Source organism: Amphibalanus amphitrite, unplaced genomic scaffold (assembly GCF_019059575.1).
Source record: "Amphibalanus amphitrite isolate SeventyFive unplaced genomic scaffold, NRLGWU_Aamphi_draft 001043F_arrow, whole genome shotgun sequence".
In the NCBI taxonomy this organism is placed as follows: domain Eukaryota; kingdom Metazoa; phylum Arthropoda; class Thecostraca; order Balanomorpha; family Balanidae; genus Amphibalanus; species Amphibalanus amphitrite.
The window spans coordinates 1-20400 of record NW_024882537.1 but is presented as its reverse complement, the minus strand read 5'-3'; positions in this window follow the sequence as shown (position 1 = coordinate 20400).

The window sequence follows — 20400 nt, the reverse complement described above, 5'->3', positions numbered from 1 at the left end:
TATCAAAGGTCCGGCACGTGCCACGTGGCCACGTGTTTGAGTCGCGTACCTCCCAGATTATCGTGTGTTGTCCGATTTGTGGCCTTATAGCACGTAAACTGCACCAGTTAAAAAGCCTGAAATGGCACAATCGGTGAGGGGACAAGTCCTGCTTACACCACCGGTGGTCAAGTGGCACACGTGCAATTCCGGGCACCTCCGTTGCGGAGATATTTTATGGTGAAATATTCAAATAAACATAACTTTGTCAGTTTATGTCCGATTGGACTAAAATTTGGTGGGTGGACGAATTGTTAAGCGACAGAAACGAATGTGCCATGTTTGTTGCAGTGCGCCACGTTTGTCTAAAAGCGCCATTTTTGCCGCAAAGCGCAGAATGTGCGTAACTTTGTCGAACATTGGACGATTACGATGCGCTGTATTTGTAATTAAGGAATGGCTGCTTAAACGGCAGATATGAATGCACCACATTTGCCTCAGGGCGCCATATTTGTCTTAATGCGTCAGTGTTTGCGTTTTGCCTACGGCGGGCGTTTTTTGCGGCGGTGTTGACGTTTTTCGGTGTTTGCGTTTGGCGGCGGGCGGACGTTTTTTGCAGCGTTTTGCGGTTGGCGGCGGGCGTGTGTGCGTTTTTTGCGGCGGTGTTTGCGTTTTTTGCGGTTTTTGTGTTTGGCGGCGGGCGGGTGGGCGATGCGGGTGTTTTTGCGGTGTTTGCGTTTGACGGCGGGCGGCCGTTTTAGCGGCGGTTTGCGGCGGGCGGCCGTTTTTTGCGGCGTTTTGCGATTTGCGGCGGGCTGCCGTTTTTTTGCGGCGTTTTGCGGTTTGCGGCGGGCGGCCGTTTTTTTGCGGCGTTTTTGTGGTTTGCGGCGGGCGGCCGTTTTTTTGCGGCGTTTTGCGGTTGCCGGCGGCCGGGCGTTCTTTGCGGTGTTGCGGTTTGCAGCGGGCGGCCGTTTTTTGCAGCGTTTCGCCGTTGGAGGCGGGCGATGCGGTTTCTTTTTGCGGCGGCGGTGTTTGCGTTTTTGCGGCGTTTGCGTTTTGCGGCGGACGGGCGGTTTTTGGCGGCGTTTTTTTTGCGTTTTTTCTGCGGTTTTCGGCGGGCGGGCGATTTTTTTGCGGAGTTTCCGTTGGCGTTTTGGGCGTGCGTTTTGCGCGTTTTGCGGTTTTGCGGCGGGCGGGCGGTTTTTCACAATTAAAGTCCCAACCTTCGGATCCGCAGTGCTGTTCGACAAGCGCTGCCCGGGCCTATCCGAAGGTTGGGACTTTTCAATTAAGACAAATCACTATTCTTTAGAATTGTGATTTTCTATTGAAAATCCCAACCTGAGCTACCTCTCTAGGGGGGTGTTTAGCGTTTCTGCCGCGATTTTGGTCATTTTGATTGGGGCAAAAACGGCACGGTCAACTTTCTTGCCATTTTCAGCGTTTGGTCCCGTATGGGGGAGCTACCTTGTGGCAAAGTTGCATAAAATATAATGGGCCCGTTTTGGGGTAATCGGCACGTGCATTTTCCCATAGGGTTAACATGGGGGAAAATTTAAAATGCGATTTGCGCAAAAACTCCACGTTAGAAATGAATTATATTTTTAGGGTCGAATCTTGGGCCGGGACCCCACCTCATGGTGGTAAGCATTTAAAATATAAATGACAAAATTTTGGGTAATCGTCACGAACAGTTACCCCATGTTGAGCCTATGGCGAATTCGAAAAATTATTTTCAAATCGATTTTGCAAAAAAATTCCACGTTAGATTTTGAAAATGTTCCAATATGTTGTGCCCCGGGGTGTCGGCTACCACATGGTATGGGTCAGATATGGGGCGATTGAAAAGCACGTGCCACGTGCAAACGTGTTTGATGGGGTAACCTCCGGGAAAATCCGACATTGGCCAACTGGGGGTCCTATGGCGTGGAAACCACTCCACCTAGCGACACCAAATCAACGCAGCCGGTGAGCAGATGAGTCCAGCTTGTCGCACTAGTGGTCACGTGGCGCACGTGCTATTGCACGTGCCGTGGCACGAGGTCAATTTTGGTGCTTAAATATACTAGCATTGTGAAATGCAAGGAATGGGGGAAATAGCCGTCAGGCCGTCAGATTTTATGATAGGGTCGATCTGAAAACGGGTGAAGGCACACAATGAAGGGGGCTAAAAAACTGCTATCTCGGATTTTTTTTTGTAAAATGAAAACTCAAAATTCTGAGGAAATTATATATCCGAAAAGTGAAATTTCCCTAAATTTTCCCGTTTTTCGAGTTTAGCCGTCCACTGTTCAGGGACGGTGACACCGGCCGGGGTCATCTTTTATATGCTGATGGCCACGCCGATGGGTCATCACGTGGCGTGAACGGTGAAGCCATCAAAGGTCCGGCACGTGTCACGTGGCCACGTGTTTGAGTCGCGTACCTCCCAGATTATCGTGTGTTTGCCGATTTGTGGCCTTATAGCACGAAAACAGCACAAGCCAGGAACACTGAAATGGTGCAATCAGTGAGGGGACAAGTCCTGCTTGCACCACCGGTGGTCACGTGGCACACGTGCAAATCTGGGCACCTCCGTTGCGGAGATATTTTATAGTGAAATATTCAAATGTCCATAAGCTTCTCAAATATGGTCCGATTGGGTTCAAATTTGATGGGTGGCTACATTGTTAAGCGTCAATGACAACTGCGCCGCGTTTGATGCACCGCGCCACATTTGTCATTATGCGCCATAATCGCCCGAAATCGCAAAATGTTTGTAACTTTGTCAAACATTATCCGATTTGGATTCAATTTTGGGGACGGATGCATGCTTACGCAACACATACAAAGGACTGCCCTTGCTGCAATGCGCCGCAATTGTAACAGTGCGCCATTTATGCCGCAAAACGCACCAGTACACAACTTTGCCAAATAGGGACAACACTATTCGACCGCCACCCTTGCAGCATTCTATAGCTCAGGAACCACTGGACCGATCGGGATGAACGAAACACCATTCGAATTAGGGGATACGATTTTGTCAGCCGTTTCGATGATGATGACCTCAAGTGACCTGGGTAACCTCAAAAGGTCAACTTGGCATTAGCCGTTTTCACGACGGGCTATCCGGCGAGTGCACCTTATTTGACCAAATCTGCACGTAATCTCTGGTGCAGCAAATATCTTCATTTTATGAATTTATTTAAGTGTTTTAATCGATGATACTCTCTGATAATATGACAAAGCAGGCATAGGTATAAGCAATTACCGCAACCCTAGCTGATAGCTACTCAGAGATACACTGAACCTAATTTGACCAAATCTGCACCTAATCTGCACCAAATGTGTACCAGATGGCCGTCGTGAAAACGGCTATTGACGCGCCTATTGCAGCCATTCTATAACTCAGGAACTACTGGGCCGATCGAGACGAAAACGCCACCAGTCGACTCAGCGTATGCGATTTCATCAGCCGTTTCGAATATGGTGACCTCACATGACCGTTGTCGCCTATGGCAGCCATTCTATAGCTCAGGAACTACTGGGCCGATCGATGCTTGCGTGATGCTGCGTGATTGTCGTATCAAAGAGCCCTCAGCAGGCCGCAAAGGGCTCTCAACTGACGTCAAACGGCCCCACGAAGGCCTCAAAGGACTCTTAGTTGGTGTCAGAGGGCCCCCAGCAGGTGTCAGAGGACCCTCAGCTGACACCAAATGGCCCTCAGCTGGCGTCAAATGGCGGTCAGAAGGCCTCAAAGGGCCATCAGCTAGGGCCAAAGCACCCTCAGCTGACGTCAAACGGCCCTCAGAGGACCTCAAAGGGCTCTCGCCTGGCATTAAATGGCTCTCAGAAGGCCTCAAAGGGCCCACAGAAGGCCTCAAAGGGCCCTCGGATCTTCGGGCCCTTTGAACCCCCCCTCCGTTTTTCTTGAATAACTCATGAACCGCTTACACTATCAACCTGAAACTTGGCATACGTTCTCCTCCATCAAGTTGACGTCTCCTGTGTAATTGTTAAGATTTTTTTCTAAAACTTTTTAGATATATCGATTTTAGCGATGTAACTACATGGCGTTTCCAGTCAAAAGGTGGTAAATGTTTAAAAATAGCCAAAAATCAAGGTTTTAATCAAATTGCAAATTAGGGACATGAATAGATGCATGCGTTTTTCACCCCTAAAAATTCCAAAAAACTTTAATTTTTGGAAAACAGCTAATAAAATCAAAAATTTTGAGAATTTCCAAAAAAACGGAATATATGTTATAGAGCTCTATTAGAACATTAGATGTTCCAAATTTCAACTTTCTATCTTGATTTTTGACCCCAAATTGTAAAAAATAGCTGCAACATGGTAGGAATGGTGACGTCATAAGCATTTTCGGGAATTAAAGGCACTTCTTAACATCGCATGTGAAAACAAATGGCACCACATGATTTCTGGGACAAAGCTCGTCTAGAAAAATACATTGTTTATGTCAAAAATAAAAAGTTGAAAAATTGACTTTTTCCTTAGCCCTCGTTTAGTTATGCATGGTATAAACGATTTTTATGCTTTCAATGTACACTTTTCACCAGCACAGTGACTTGGGGTCACATATAACCATTACCATCGGATTCGGCGTGAAAAATAAGCCGTAAAACATGTGTCGCACGCCCATGTAGCAGAAAGTGAAAACCGTGACCTTTCGTGACCTGACCTGACCTTGACCCGTGCTTAGTATGACCTCTATACGCACATGGGGCCTTCACTAGGTCTTTGAGGTCATTGTTGGTGAGTTTCGAGCAGCAGCTATCGATTCCACTGTCCGTAAGCCTAATCATGCAAAACCCCAGAATTTGACCTTTGACCTAATCTTGACCCGAAAGTTGTAAAATCTTAAGAGTGCTTTGGGAAGGTCTCGTAGAGACCTTTCGAACGCCGCCTCGTGGGGCTCGATACAATATCACTAAAAAATGAAAGGGGGCCCAAACTTCCAGAGGGGCCCCTTGAGAAAACTTTGCCACCCATCCAAAATTACCTTCCGCCGCCACTGCCCCCCCCCCCCCCTTAGCTACGTCCATGCACGTCCATGTCATCAATATGGGCGTCGTTTCAGAGCACGTGGCGTCGAATGGTGAAGGTGTCATTGACATCGGTTCAGTAGTTTCGGAGCATTGTCATGTTTGCTTATCTCGTCTGCTTTTTAGACACTCGCCCGATGAGTGGCCCAGCAGAGAACTTGTTTGTCATTTTGTAGGGGGATTAAAAAATATGCACCCGTCAAAATGTTTACAATGGTTCATTATTGTAACGTACGCGCCAGGTTGCAGCTCATGTAATTTCATCAAGGACTTAAATAATAACCTAATTTAAGGGATTTGTAGATTTTTTTAAAATCTGACAGGTGTTTCATGCTTTTTTGCCTTGAATATTCAAAAAAAAAAATAAATTTAAAGAATATGCACAAGTAAATAAGGCTCTGACGGTCTTTTTTGCTACCAAAAATTTGAATATCAACTTTCCCGCCAATTCTAACGGCCAACGGTCTGCTTTGGCTTGAGCTCGAAGGTAGGTGGTCGACGCTTTTTCCGGATAGTTATTTAAGTGGAAATTTGCTACTATGCAGTTTATCTTTACCGCCAGGATTTCTTGAATTGGTTGCGCATAACATGGATAATGTTGTTTGCCGCTTTTTTTCCAAAGCTGAGGCTATTTCAGGCTAAAAGGTTATGATGCGGCAATTGCGACGCATCTAACGTGTTTAAAATGGAAGCACTTATTTTTCCTTTTTTGTTGGACTACTAGGTACGTGCTGGATGGTGATGTAAAATGCTGAGATTGTCACAGGTGTTGCTAGGTGTATTAAAACTGAAACATTTTCCTGGTTCGTTGGGCTTTGGTAATATATGGATTGCGTGAGCTGGCTAGCCAGCTGGCGACGTGCAATGTAGCAAGGTATGATGGACATAAACATTAAAAATGGCTTAAAAACTGAAATTGTTAGGTGGATATTTATTCTTTCATAGGTATCTAGCATTGATATGCAACAAGTTCTGCTAGTGCCATTGTACGGCGCAAGCTGGCAAATAATCTAGTTAATACCACAACCCGGTTTGTTGAACTATATGCTGGATGTTGATGTAAAATGCTGAGATAAAGCATTTAAGGTAGGTAGGTAATAGGTATCCCTAAAGCAGGTGTCTCAGGTGCTGCCATGTTTGTGAAAGATTGCTAGCCTCAGTAGTCAGTTTTTGTAAAGCATTTAGGGCAAGTATTGTTATAGTAGGTGATGAAAGTGCTAGACTCCAGTCTTTTTGGTAGGTAGCAGTAGGTTACTAATGCAGACGGCACGGTTGTAGTAAAGCAGGCGTCACACTTGTTTCTGCAACCGACTTGTGGGTATTGCTAGGTTAGACGTAGCACAAGCTGCCACATGTGCAGGAATGTCTTTCTAACCAAACCAAAACAAATTAACCAAAGCTTACGCTGACCTACAACCTTCAACCTATGGTGTCGCCACTCGCCATAGATGAAGTACCTATTCCTAATCCATGGTATCGCATATGGCAGCTCGTGCTACGCCTGCCTGACTGACGACTGTTACAGACTGGTCTATATGCTGAAATTTGTTAAATAGCTTTTCATAGCCTTTTGTATGATGTCTGCTCTACTAATGCCATAGGTTTTAGGTTGTAGAAAGTAGGCTGTAGGTTGTAGGTCAGGTTATGTATGTTTTATTTTGGCTTGGTTAGAAAGATGCATCTTCGCAGATACATAGCCTTTTGTATGATGTCTGCTCTACTAATGCCATAGGTTTAAGGTTGTAGAAAGTAGGCTGTAGGTTGTAGGTCAGGTTATGTAGGTATGTTTTATTTTGGCTTGGTTAGAAAGATGCATTATCGCAGATACATAGCCTTTTGTATGATGTCTGCTCTACTAATGCCATAGGTTTTAGGTTGTAGAAAGTAGGCTGTAGGTTGTAGGTCAGGTTATGTATGTTTTATTTTGGCTTGGTTACAAAGATGCATTCTCGCAGATATGGAACCTCATGCTATGTCTGCCCTACTGATACTGTCTTTTAGAGATGTTAACAGTTAACATGAATATTGCTTAAGACCCTTCTTAAGTAGTCCTACCTATAATAACTAATGGTAAATTTGCATTGTGTATACCTTATTTCTGCTGCTGCAAAAGTAACAAAGTTTTGACGCAAAGCACAACAAGGTAGTGGTGAAATTGCACTTTTGCACCCTAGGCTCAAAATTAAGTAAAACCCATACCATATTGTAACAATGCATGATATTTCAACCCAGAAAACTTCATGCAGTTTTTATTGCTAACTAAATCAGATACACTAGGTACCTACAAGCAGAAAATACAAAATCTAATCTAACCTGACCTAACCTTACCTAACATAACATAACCTTACCTGACTTGATGTGTGGTTGGGTGCAGCTTATAAATGTTTTGTGTGAAAAGTATCATAAGTATTGATGTGTGCTCTCACTTTTCAAGCTTTAAAGAATGTGTTCTCTTATGTTCATGTTTTTGTTTTGTGAATTTCCTTCAGTTTTTTTTTAAGGGTGCAGAGGTGGAAATCACCAAAAACTTGTCAGATTGTGCAGACTTGAACTGTTCCCCTATTACCGTAAAATGGGGTGTTAAGGGACAGTTTTGAGGTGTTTTGTTATATAACTCCAGAAGGGTTGGGGATAGAAGCATCAACTTGTCAGCATTTTATGTTGAATTTGGTGCTTTACATGCCTGCTACTTTAAAGTTTTAAAAATATATACATGCATATTATTTTTTCTTATTTTTCATTACTGTCCCTTAGCACCCCAATGTGGGGTGACACCTATATTATTCCAAGAAATGTTCTCGTGATGGTTTCAGGATCAATCGAAACGTTTGAAAATGCATAAAGCAATTTTATGTCATATTCCAAAAAATGGTCATCAAATTCCTACAATTGGGGTGTGAATGGGCACAAAATCTATTCATTGAAATGTTTTGCATATTCTGTCATAAAACAAGTCAGGTTCATTCACCACTAATGGCCTTTTCAGCCAATTACATGTAATTCAGTTTACGCTTCTGGAAAAATGTGCTAATTATAAGGTAAACAAAACCAAAAAGTACTCTTCTGTCATCAACAAAAACCCATTTTGAAGCTAGTCACTTGTCACTATGTTGCCCTAGTCTTTGTTTGGGCATTTTTATGATGACATCACATTTACCTACATCAGTCTTCATTGACCCATCATTGTAAAAGAGAGTGTTAAGGGAGTTTTGAGGTGTTTTGTTATACATATAACTTAAGATGTGTTAGAGATGAAAGCATGAACTTGCCAGCATTTTATGCGGAATTTGGTGTTTTCCATGCCTACTGTAAGGAAACTTTATGAAATTATATTTAGATATTATTTTTTTATTTTTTCTTCCCTGTCCCTTAGCACCCCACATCCACCTCAAAATATGCATGTGTCCGGAAAAGAGGAAGAGGATGATGAATGAATGGGTGGATTTGTATAAGTTTTTCCGGAAACATGTGCAATACATGTGACAATACACCTATGCATTCATTTTATCTGTACACCTACTAGTTTATGTGGACACACAGAGTTTTGGAGATGTCTCAGTTTTTGAAAATGTAGCATTATTTTCATAACCATTTTTGAACCAAATCTCTTGCATGAAAAACATTGCCATTTTGTCCTATAGTCAAGGACAAAACAGTGTCAACTACCACACTCAAGTTTTTATTTAACCTTCTCAAATTAGGAACTTAACATGACTCAAAGTTTTTCCCACGCAACTGTCCCTTATCACCCCACTGTCCCTTAACACCCCATTTTACGGTATCTGAGATTTTTCTGATACTGATCACTGATTTGTAATACTCGCTGAATTACTCGTTTTGTTAGCAAATGTTTGTCAGTCAGCATACTGATTCATACTAGCAGTTAGTTCTCGTCACCGTCCAAGGACACTGCAAATCATAACGCTGCTTGACAGAGGTCTATTCATGTGTATTGTGTATGCATTTTGTGCGCAACACGGTCACTATTCGACTAATACTTCTTGCAGTTGTGTCTAAAACTCACAGCAAGTGCCCCACCTCTCCTTTCACGGATAGCACTCCACGAGGATGCATCTATCAGCGGTCCTAACACCTGATGGGATGTTTCCTTTTCCAGGCCTGTCCTGTCCTATCTGCCGAGCAGTGCTGAGAGGCTGACCACCAGACGCCACTCTGCAAACTTCCTCTTGTTGTTGCGTCTGTTGCGCCAGTTTCTAGTTCCTTTCTGCACGCATCTTGTTTTTTCGAACCTTTTCTCGCTTGGATTTGCACTTGTTCGCAGATCAGTTAGCCAGTTGGCTTTTTGTTCTAGTTGTATTTCCATAAAAAGAAAAGAAAATGGCGCTCAACACCTATGCGGAGGTAGTCAAAACGGGAAGTGGTCCCCAGAACCTAAACATCATCAACATGCCCATGGATGGGGACTGTATGTTCCATGCTATCTCGCGCGGCGTCGGAGGTGGGGTCATCGACGCGGAAATGTTGCGTTTCATGGTGGTTACTTACATGTGGGCTAACCGCGCCGACTTTGAGGGCTTCATCGTGGGAGACTTTGGGGAGTACTTGAACAGGAGGGTGGTGCCTAGAGCAGAGTGGGGCGCCGAGCCAGAGCTGACCGCGGCGGCTGCCGTTGTGAGGCGCCGGATCGTTGTCTGGCGCAATGGGCAGGTTATGCAGCGCCATGGGAACCCGGACCACCCCGAAATTCACGTGCGGTACACGGGGGTAATCGACGGAGGTCACTATGACCTCTATGCTGTGCCGCCGATGTCACCATCCCCTCAGCCATCTCAGGCGGCCCGCGAAACGCAGGTCGAGAAACCCTCAACTGAAAGCGGCAAGACCCCTCCAGTGTCTACCTCGCGCCGTTCCAAACGCGCAAAGACCGTTAAAACGATGCGGGGTAGGGGGAAAAGGACGTTCGCCTCCCATAAGGAGGCGTTCGATCTCGTGATAGGTAGTGTAGGCATCAATCAGGCGGTCCCGGCTCCATCTGAGCCGGTCGTATCTTCTCCCGTAATGTCCACCACATCTGTAGAGGTCCCCGAAAAAATTGACGTCCAAGTGTCGAGCTCAGTGCCGACACTGCCGTCTGCACATAGTGCACAGTCCCCCCTGGTTACAGCAAAAGAGCCAGAAGCTAGCACCGTTGTCGGCTCCGAGGCTCAGAAGCCGGCTGATGCGCCGTGGGTTGAGGTTGGTAGGGCTAAACGCGGTCGTGGCAGGGGTGGGAGGGCTGAACAAACCGGGATATCTCGTGTTGTTACAGTAGATATTCTAGATGACGGCGCCGCTCAGATCAAGTTCCCCCCCGGTTAGTAGTGATCCAGCCGGAATCAGTTGCTGTAGGCAGGCCCCCGGGTAGGGGAAGGGCCCGTGGCGTTTTGCGGGGTCACGGTAGGGGAAACAGAGGTAGGAAACCAGCAAAGCGGGCTACTCCGCGTAGTGTAAGCCCTGATGATTTAGATATTATCGTTTCAGCTATTCAGTCTGCGGCTGATAAATCATCGGCCTCACATGATACTGTCCACATGTTAGTGGTAGGGGAAGGGGAAGTAAACGTGGGCGGTTTACTAGGCGCCCCTCGACTGGCAGCGCTCCTTCAAATGAGGAGGTGGCCGCTGCCAGGGAGACACCCGCAGACAAAATCGTGGAGGGTACGGGTTCAAATAACAGCGCGTGCCAGGCACCCCCCGAGGTAGAGTCCGATAGGGAAAGTGCACCATCAGTGCACAGCGCACCAGATACAAATCATCCCTTGTCACCTAGACCAATCAACCCCTCAGACTTTAACAGAGTTTCATTCTTGACGCGCGCCATGCTCGAAGAGCTTGAAGAGCGCAGCAATAGTGATATAGTTATAGAATCCGTTCAGACAGATTTTTTAGGCGCAACATCCGACCTTAACGGTCCATGGGCATACAGGGATAGTACGAAGGTGATTATCACCTATCTAACCGGTGAGATAGGGAGCGGCGTCGGACTAATTGGTGCAATCTTTGTAGGCGGGGCTTTTGCGACCCGTCTCGTGGTAGTTTTCTTAACTTCAGGTTTTATTCATGGTTGAGGTTTAAAGATTTTGCAAAGAAGTCTGGTCACTCAGTGGCAGACGTCCTTGACAGCGAGTATCTTTTCATGAAAATTCTTGGTGAAGTTAACCGTTACTATTCAGTACACGCCCGCTGTGTAGAGGAGGAGGGTCTGGAACCACTCAAGGGCCCACAGCGTTGGAGGACGCCTACAACTTGCTTAAGCTTCACTATTACGGTAGGGGGTGGTATGTGTACTATAGAAAGACTACATTCCAGGAAGAATTTTCTAATATGTACGGCCGGGACGGGTGGGAGCAATTTCAGGCCAATCCTCAGACGGACACAGTGTCCGAGCAACACTTTGAGCAGCTGCTCAGGCAGGTTCATGAAAAAATTAGGAAAATCATGCCGGTATACTCACCTCTTTGAAACTTTTGCGGGTCCCCAATGCCATGAGGATAGGGCTTACAGTGCTCGCGTAGATTATGACCTTAAATTTACTTCACATCAGGCTAGTGCGCCGGGCGGCGGTCGTAACCGTCCGCCGCTCGCCGGTTCTCAGCAGATCGCAGACGTCAGCAGCGACGATGTAGGTCGTGAATTCCCAACCTTTTCATTCGTCGCTGCTGTGAATGTAATAAACTTCGCGTGATAGACGGCAGAGCTGCCGCCAAATATCCGTTAGGTTCTTACACCTACGCCGGTGGGAAACAAAGCATAAAGTTCACTTGTGACCGTCTGGTAGGTACTACCTGCGGCACAGCCATAGACATTGCGCAGTGCAGCCGCCAAGAGAAACCCTCAACATGGGTAGCGTTAGCAGTCAGCGAGCTCGGTGACCATTTGCCGCCGGCCGTCATCCGGCTGCAGACATTGCGGGTACTGGACTCTGGGGATTGTAAGGAGGAAAATCAAATTATGGGCTCCTACTGCCATCGCGGGGATTCGGGATCCGTCGTGTGGCGTGACCGCGGCTCGCTCGTGACGCGGACCTCACCGGTAGGTAAAGTAACTGTAGGTTTAATGTCGCGCCGTAAACGTTTTCAGGCAATGCGGAACTTACCTTTCACGGCCGCTCGCTTCACGGTGGCCACTCCGCGCGAGGCCAAGTGTTGTCAGGCTTGGCACGATCCTATTGGGACGGCATTGACCACGAGGATCCGTCGGTAGAGTTAACCGTAGGCTCTTTGCAGGTGCTCAGAGACTTGCATGCCGTGTATGATTCGCTTCGTCAAGTTCGTTGTATCATTTGTAAAAACAAACGCCAGGGCTGCCGCATCCGGGCTGGGTAGTTCGTGTCCCGGAACGCGGTAACATGGTCCAGCTCGTGCCGGGAGGAATCGTAGACGACGCGCTGTCAAATTCAGAAATTTTGCGTAGAGATAACAAGTGTACGGTTAGGTTAGATCCGGAATTCTTCGGTGCCAACGGCACCGTTTTAACCGACCGCGAGGCCTTAGGCGTCTGCGTAACGTGTTCCCCCTCATTCCAAATTGACCCTTTAAATAACATCGTGCCGCGACCACTTGTGTCCGACACGGACCAGTCGCTGCCGTCTTCACAGGCCGGTGCGTCTGCCGATATGGCAGACGTTGCCGGCGATAGTCAGGATTCTGAGGAGCTAAATGGTCCCCGGACTCACATTTGCCCTATTCTGCACGAAATTTAATGTCTACTGACGTTTATGGTGATGATGAGTACCGTCTCTTTGTTAATTCGTGGACCCGTGCGGAAAATGATACTGCGCCCCGTTCATCTTACTGTTGCCGTGCTCAGATCCAGGGCCAATAACGTACCTTTCACAAAGCACGGATCAATTTGCTATCCCATGAAGCGTCCCGTCCAAGCCGCGCGTCTGCCTTGGTACGATTTTGCCCAGCTGCCGTTCATTGTCGTTCAGCAAAACAGGCGTGACGGCACCCATTGCGAGGCTATGGTTAACATGGAGACAATTCTAAAAGCTAGGCACCTCATGGAAAGGCTAATGCCGTGCAAGTACAATCCGCGAAACACGCGGCCCTTCTATCGCTTCGTGGCCGAGCAGTGGGTGCCATTTTCCAATGAAAATTGCGGGAGCTTCAGAGTCGCCTTCCCGAACGCAACCGTCCCTGCCAGCCACACGGTCTGCGCGTACTTAACGTAGATGAGGTTCACGCGCGCGTAAATAAAGTTTTACATTTTAATCAGTTTGTTAACTGGCTAGAGTCGGGCTTTCCGATGGCGGACATACTCCGCACCAGCTACTCCCTGGAGCACGGGGTGAGGGCGCGGACACGAGCGAGACTTGCTTGAAAAATCTTTGGGATGAAATTTGCAATGCTGTCAGGGACTCACGGGACGACGGGTCGGGCGACGATGACGATGTTAACGTAACGATACGATACGACACGTAGTTCAGTGCGCGGTGGAGCGTCACTGGTTGTTAGCGCCGTCCGTCGAAGACGAGGCGGCAGGCACTGTTCCTCGCGGTTCTACGCTTCTGCTGATGTGCTGCGAGGAACTCGAAATTCTAAGCCGTGAATTTGGTAATGACGAGGGCGGAGCCAGCGGCGTGGCGGTAGGCGGCGTTGCCGCACCCGAAAGTGAACGGCCGGAGGACATTCGTCAGCGAGGACTGGCACAGACAGCCTTGCACCGTATTAGCATGCCTCCCGACCGCGAACATCCATTGCCGGAGTGGACGCCCGGCTATTTTCAGCTCTGTTTTCCAGACGTCTTTTTAACTGGTGATGCCGACCCGTTTCAGGAGCGGCCTGTTCTTATTCGCCAACCGATAACGACTTGGCGTCAGACGTATTTGCACTGGCTAGCCCAGCAGCCAGAATCCGAGGGTAACATTGAGCTACAATTTGTAATAAGCAACCAAAGAGTAGGGACTCTTCAAATCGCGATGCCACCGTCGCTCTAAATCTGACCGATTTTCCAGATGGTCTCCCACAAAACAGCAGCTAGTAGACGATCCCAATTGTGCCGCACGCTGGCTCGCTCTCTGCTCTGTTTTCAAACAAAATTGGATGATTCGGATGCATTTTGGCGTGCACACAAGCACGAAATGATAGGCGCTATTCGTGATCTAGAAGACCCGCCGTCATGGCGGGTTGGTGACATTCCGCTCGTAGTTCATCTTTGGCAAACTAGGGCCGTCCGTATAACCACCATCCGCTATTCATCGTCTGTCTGACGGCGCAGCCGCCAGCGAAACACTTAGTGACGAGCAGTATTTACACGCTCGATTTGCCAACACCCTTAAGCATCCGGGCATCGCGTGGGGTCACAGCGTTCATTGGGGAAATGGACACCCTTGCGTTGGCGCGCGTGCGTACTCCGCCACGTACCATATTGTGCGTGCGGAGTGGGGCGCGAACGCCAATCCTCACATTCACCGTAATATAATTAGTGAATCGTTTTCTACTTTCTTGCATCGTCTTCAGGTTCAGCTTCGCATTGAGGCGAAAGGATTGACCGCGCGGCGCGCAACGAGGACCCAACGCTGGCACGGGACACGTCCCGCAGCGCGGTCGAGACACAGTGCGCGCGGCGTGGCAGTCTTGTCAGCAGTCCTACATTAGGCGCATTGAGACATGTACACAAATTGGAACGCGGGCTTTACTAAGGGTGGTCGGCGCACATTTGAATTTGCCTACGATAGGGAAAACAACCGTTTGTCGCGCGCGAATGGCCGCCGAGCTCGATAGGGCCATGTCCTCCGGTGACTTTGCTTATATTGACCAGCTGTATTGAGCGTAATTAACGTCACTTCGCCACACGGGTCACAGCGGGTAGGGGTACAGCACCGTCGCTGAAAGACGGATGTGCAGTTAAACGTCTGAAAGTCGACAAGGCAGCCACCGCGGAAGCACGTAGAGTAAATCCTAACGCGGCCCAGTGAAGAAAGAGGTTGTTCGGTGCAAAAGGCGGATGCCTCGTCGTCTTCGGAATGATCGGTCGTTGCGTCAGACTCTCACGATAGGCGTATAAAACAGTGTGAAACGGCGTGCAATGACGTTGGATGGGAGGGGCATGATCCATTCGCCGTCTGCACATTTTGAATACGTAGACGATAAAGCGGTCGTGCCGGCGTGGCTGGCGCGGCCGCCGTCTGTCGTTTGGGAAAGCGTAACTACAGACGATGGTGTAGCCTTTTCTTTCACAATGCAGTTGGCAATTGGGTCAGGTGATGCTAACGTAGAATACGCGCTAAAGTACGGCTTTAAGCCAGTTGCTCCCGTGCGAACTCCGGCCGATGTTCTTCTTACGGCTCTGGAGACGCGCGGCGCCACCGCAAATATAGACGCTGGCGTAGTTATGAGAATGTATAATGCAGTTTCGTCGGTAGGTGTCAATCAATCTTTCAGGCAATGCACAAAAATTGGCAGCTGCCTCTGCGTATAGGAATATTCGCGCGCGCCGGTTTCGGCTTTAGTGGTACTCGCCTTCTGCGGCCAATTTCTGCGGAAGATGCCGAGAGTATGTGTTTGCTAGCCGTCTGGAGATTTCAACGCGCGTCTAAATGATAATGTGCATCATGGCGGCATAGCTGCGACGAGTTTCAGCGCGTTATGTCGGTTCGTCAATTTTTTGATACTTTTGTAGTCTGAGAAAAATAAGGTGATCAAAAGGTAATGACAATTGGCCGTCGGCGTCACCAGGTTTGCGGGTCACGTGTGTCGTCCGTCTGACGCCACACTACGGTAAAAGTAGCGCCAATCCGTCCAGGCAGGGCTTCTGGAAATACGCCCGCGATATTGTTCTTTGGTGTGAACCCTGTTGCTTGCAGAGGACCTAATGCCGTCCCAGCAGGCTTCACCGGTGAGGTGTGCATCCATTGGATCTGTAGGTACCATCGTCTGCTGTCAACAGGCTTAGACGTTCCGGCTTTGTGCGGCGGTATCATAATCATTTTCATCCGTCTGACGCCAACGACGATTCGAGTGCTCCGAGTCGTCGGATAGCGACGACCCCGATCCCGAAGATCAAGTTGTTTTAGAACAAAATGAACCAGTGGAGCCGGAGGCGAATGCGACGCGTTTGCCCGATCGTTTTTATCAACGGCTCTAGACGCCATGCTAGGTAATCGGGGAGATTATAGGTCGGCGGATGATGGGGAAGCAAATGCGTACCAGGGGTGGCCGCGGCCGGCATTGCCAATCCGGCTGGTTTTGATTTTCAGGCAGACTGGCTAGGAGACAGGCCAGTTAATCCCGACCTAGTGCGTCGCAATTATCGTAGGCTATCGCTAGCGGTACAGGAGACGTCGCACACGCACCGCTGGTGCCCTCTCAGGGCGTCAGCGCGTGCTGTCGGCGGTTTAAAGCGATTTAACGCAACAGAGGGAATTGCTTGCTCGCGTCGCAGTGGGATACATACGATAGGCAGGTTTAAGCAGTGGCGTCTGGCGGGCTCATCGCGTCAGTCCCACCCGTCAGACCGGATATGTAGACTTGCGGCAAACGCCGCCGAAGGCACTGCGCGCGTTCTTGCTAGGAGATCCCGGTGCCGGCAAATCTTTTACTTTGCGTTCGGCCGTGCATCAGCTCAGTGAAATGTTAGGTGATGATTTTGCCAAGTGGACGGATGTAGTTAAATTGTCGGCGCCGACAGGATGTGCGTCTTTTCACATGGCGCATGGCGCCACTACTACCATTTCACCGCTTATACGCCATCAGCGTGGGCCAAAACAGGGGACGAGCCGCTGGCCGAGGATAGCCGTCGCTTTTGCAGCTTTGTGATAGCCTTAGTACTGAGCTAGGTTTGATAATTTTTGACGAATTTTCAATGATTCAGCGTCGCATGATACGTTGGGTAATGCAGCGTCTCGGTCAGGCAGGTGTTAACAGGATCACATAGGTGTCCTGTTTGTCGGTGATCCAGCGCAAATTTTTCCAATCGGGGATGTTCCTATTTGGAGCTTGCGTCAGCGCTCGGACGACGGTAATGCATGCTGTGAGGCCTCTATTTTGGGTATGGCATCTTTCCGTGAACTTTCAGAATGCCGGCGCTTGACACTTTGCCAGGGTATGAAACGTGGAGAAAAACGCAGGTGTAAACGCGCTGATCTTAGTGACCGCGTACGTGCGGAAGTAGCTACGTTTTCGCGCCCCGCGTACGACGGCGACTATGAAACGTTTATTTAAATGAGGTGCGTCGTACTGTTGAAATGACGAGGTAGCCGCAAAATTACTAAGGAGATTCTTCGTCTATGAGATACGGTAAGGCCACCCGGGAAAATTCCAGTGGCTCAGGAAACTGTGCCAACTGAGGATTGTCTGCCGATCCTGCGTGGAAATGTGCATAACGTTACATGGGTTCACTGGTTTAGTGAGTGGGCTGCAAAACCGTTCAACAGTAGAATCTGATAATGCTCGTGCTCTGGTTAATTTTGCTGCAGATAGGAGCGCTCACGTCATGGCCGTAAATTCACAGCACATGCCCCAGGAGGCTCAGAAATTACAAAAATTATCGGCAAAAAAGTTCGCGCGGTGCTTCGGTTCTCTTTGCGTGTAGGGGTCTGCCGCTGATGCTGCTAGAAAATGTAGCACCCAGCTTCGGGCTATTTAACGGGTTCTCAGGTAGAGTTTGTGGGTCCCCTATATCTAGAAGATGATTTGCTCGTGACTATTAGCCGTCGCGACTTTGCGGAAAAAAGTACGTGTTGAAGGTGTGCACTTGTGGAGCCTATCGACACGCCCCATTCAGATAGGGAAAACGTTTATCAGGTGCCGGTGGGAAGCGTCATCGTTAAAGTAAATGGCAATGATTTAGAGGGTAACTGTCTGGATGAACTAGTGGCCACCGCGGACCCTGTTAAGCAGTTTTGCGCACACCAAAGTGTGCGCCTCATTTGCCCGAGTTTATTGTCGTTCGTGTTCCTGGCTATACGCCAACGGTGGTCAAACGTCTAGGCATAGAAGACGCAGATGATCTTGTTTCCCATCCGTGCAGTGAACGCGGCCGTGCATCTCGCAAAAGGGCAGCGCTGTTCTGAAGTTAAATGTTCTGAATTCGCGTGGTTTTCCGCTCGAGGGGGCAGCGCGTTTACCGGCTTTAAAGGCCAGGGTGCACTTGTCTGGGTAGAAGTTAAAGTAAAGGAATGGTGGGCAATCCGGGCTTTTGGACTGTCGTAGTTTCGCGCGTTAAACATCCAAAGCACATGTACATTCCTGACAGAAGGCCTACCGCGCAGGAAATAATGTTCAGCGCCTTAATGATGACGTCATTGAAGCAGAAATTTTTGAGCGCCAAATGCGCATTAATGCCGCCAAAACGTGGCGTCTTTACGTAGAGATAGAGGGCGGAGCTGAATGGTCACGGGAGCAAAATTTGATTGCAGATTACGTACACAGGGCGTGGAGACAGCTCATGTTCAGGACGTAGGTGAAATTGTTTTGCAATGTCTCGCTGCTTCCGGCAGACATGTAGAAATGGTGGAAGTGTAGCGGTATAAACAAAATGTTAGCTACAGAAAGCCTGATACTCGCCAGGCCATCTATTTGACTCAGTCCAAACACAGACAGCTAGAGATGAGTGTTCCCAAGCGTAAGCGGTCTTCAACCGGGGCTAAAAGGCCAGCGTCCACTTCAGTTAGTCGCGGACGACCCGCCAAGCGGGGTCGCAAAACTGGTAGGCCTGCACAGTAATGCTATCTTTTCATCGGATAGAATACGACCGACACTATGCACGCGCGTGTCAATGGGATCCACAAGGTGGTTACGTTACGTGTTTGGAGCAGAATATCACCAGGTCGGTGTTGAATTCGGGGTCTGGGAGGCCTAGGCCAACCAGTATTTCTTTCTTTCTGCCCTAGCCCTTTCTACCGTAGGAGATTCCGGAGTTTTTCCTTAACACACCCATCAGCAGTGCACAACTGCACATTTTTACGCTGTCCGGTGCCATTAATAACGCTCATGGTGGTATGCACCAGCTGGTCAATACGCGTCACTGGTAGGAAGCTGTCAAAAAAGTGGTACTAGGTCGCTAGGCGTTCATTCTATTATACTAGGTAGGAGGATGTAAGAGCCTGAAATAAGTACATAGGTGAAAAATCTCGAGGCTGCACTGTCCCCGCTCATTGTTATTCTCCCATAGCAGTCTCCAAGGTGTGAGCTTACGGAACCTTGCCCAGGTGGGAGATGCGTTAGGTGCGCTACGTGGCGTTAGATTGACATGCAGCTGGCTAGCCGAGCAGCTTGGTCCGCCGAGTGTGTCAGGTGATGCTTGTGATGGCATGTCAACGGAATAGGTAGGCGGTTAGTGGGGAGGTGACCTACGCGCTGAGACTGCTATCCCCACCCTGTCGCCTTATTAACCATGAGGGGGTTTACTGAACCTAGGTAGGCTAAAAAACGAAACGACATGAAGCAATCTATTCCAATTCCAACACTCAGAGTCAGAGATTGCATTTGTGCTTGCATGTCATTTTCCATTAAAAAACAAAAAAAAAACAAAAAAACTTTCCGGCTTGCATGTCTTGCATGTGTGCTTGCTGTACGATGCATGTGTGCTTCCGGCAGGCTGCGGAGTCGGAGTCGGAGACGGTCGGAGTCGACAGATCTGCCTGAGTCGAGTCGGAGTCTGAGTCGATTTGGAAACCGGATCTGGAGTCGGAGTTGGAGTCAGCGAAAATCAATCGACTCCGCTGTCCTGGCAGTGTGCGGATCGGAGTCGGGAGTTGGAGTCGGTCGGGTCGAACAGTTCTGCGCGGAGTTGGAGTCGGGGTTGGAGTTGGTTTTTGAAAGTCGGTCGGAGTCAGAGTCGCCGAAAATCATCGACTCCGCAGCCTGGTGCTCGCAGGCTGGCGGAGTCGGAGTCGGAGTCGACAGATCTGCCCGGAGTCGAGTCGAGTCGGAGTCGATTTTGGAAACCGGATTTGGAATTCGGAGTTGGAGTCACCGAAAATCAATCGACTCCGCTGTCCTGGCAGTGCTGCGGAGTCGGAGTCGGGAGTTGGAGTCGGTCGGAGTCGACATTTCTGCGCGGAGTCGGTCGGAGTTTGGTTTTTGAAAGTCGGAGTTGGAGTCAGAGTCGCCAAAAATCCATCGACTCCCGCAGCCCTGAGTCACATGCCATTTTCCACAAAAAAAACTTTCCGTGCTTGCATGCCACCCTAAAAAAAAAAAAAAAAACTTACATGCTGCATGACTTGCTTGTGCTCGCATGGTCTATTGAGAATGCATGTACCTCTCTTCTTCTTTAGTTAAATTGTGGTTATGGCAGGTTTTGGGACGTCAATAACTATCTTGTACTTTGGGCAAAAATGACAGTTAAACCAGTTCCATTTCTTTGAACTAATCCTAAACTACGTCAAGACACGTACAATGCACAGCTGCATCAGCTGTATCTCCGTTCGC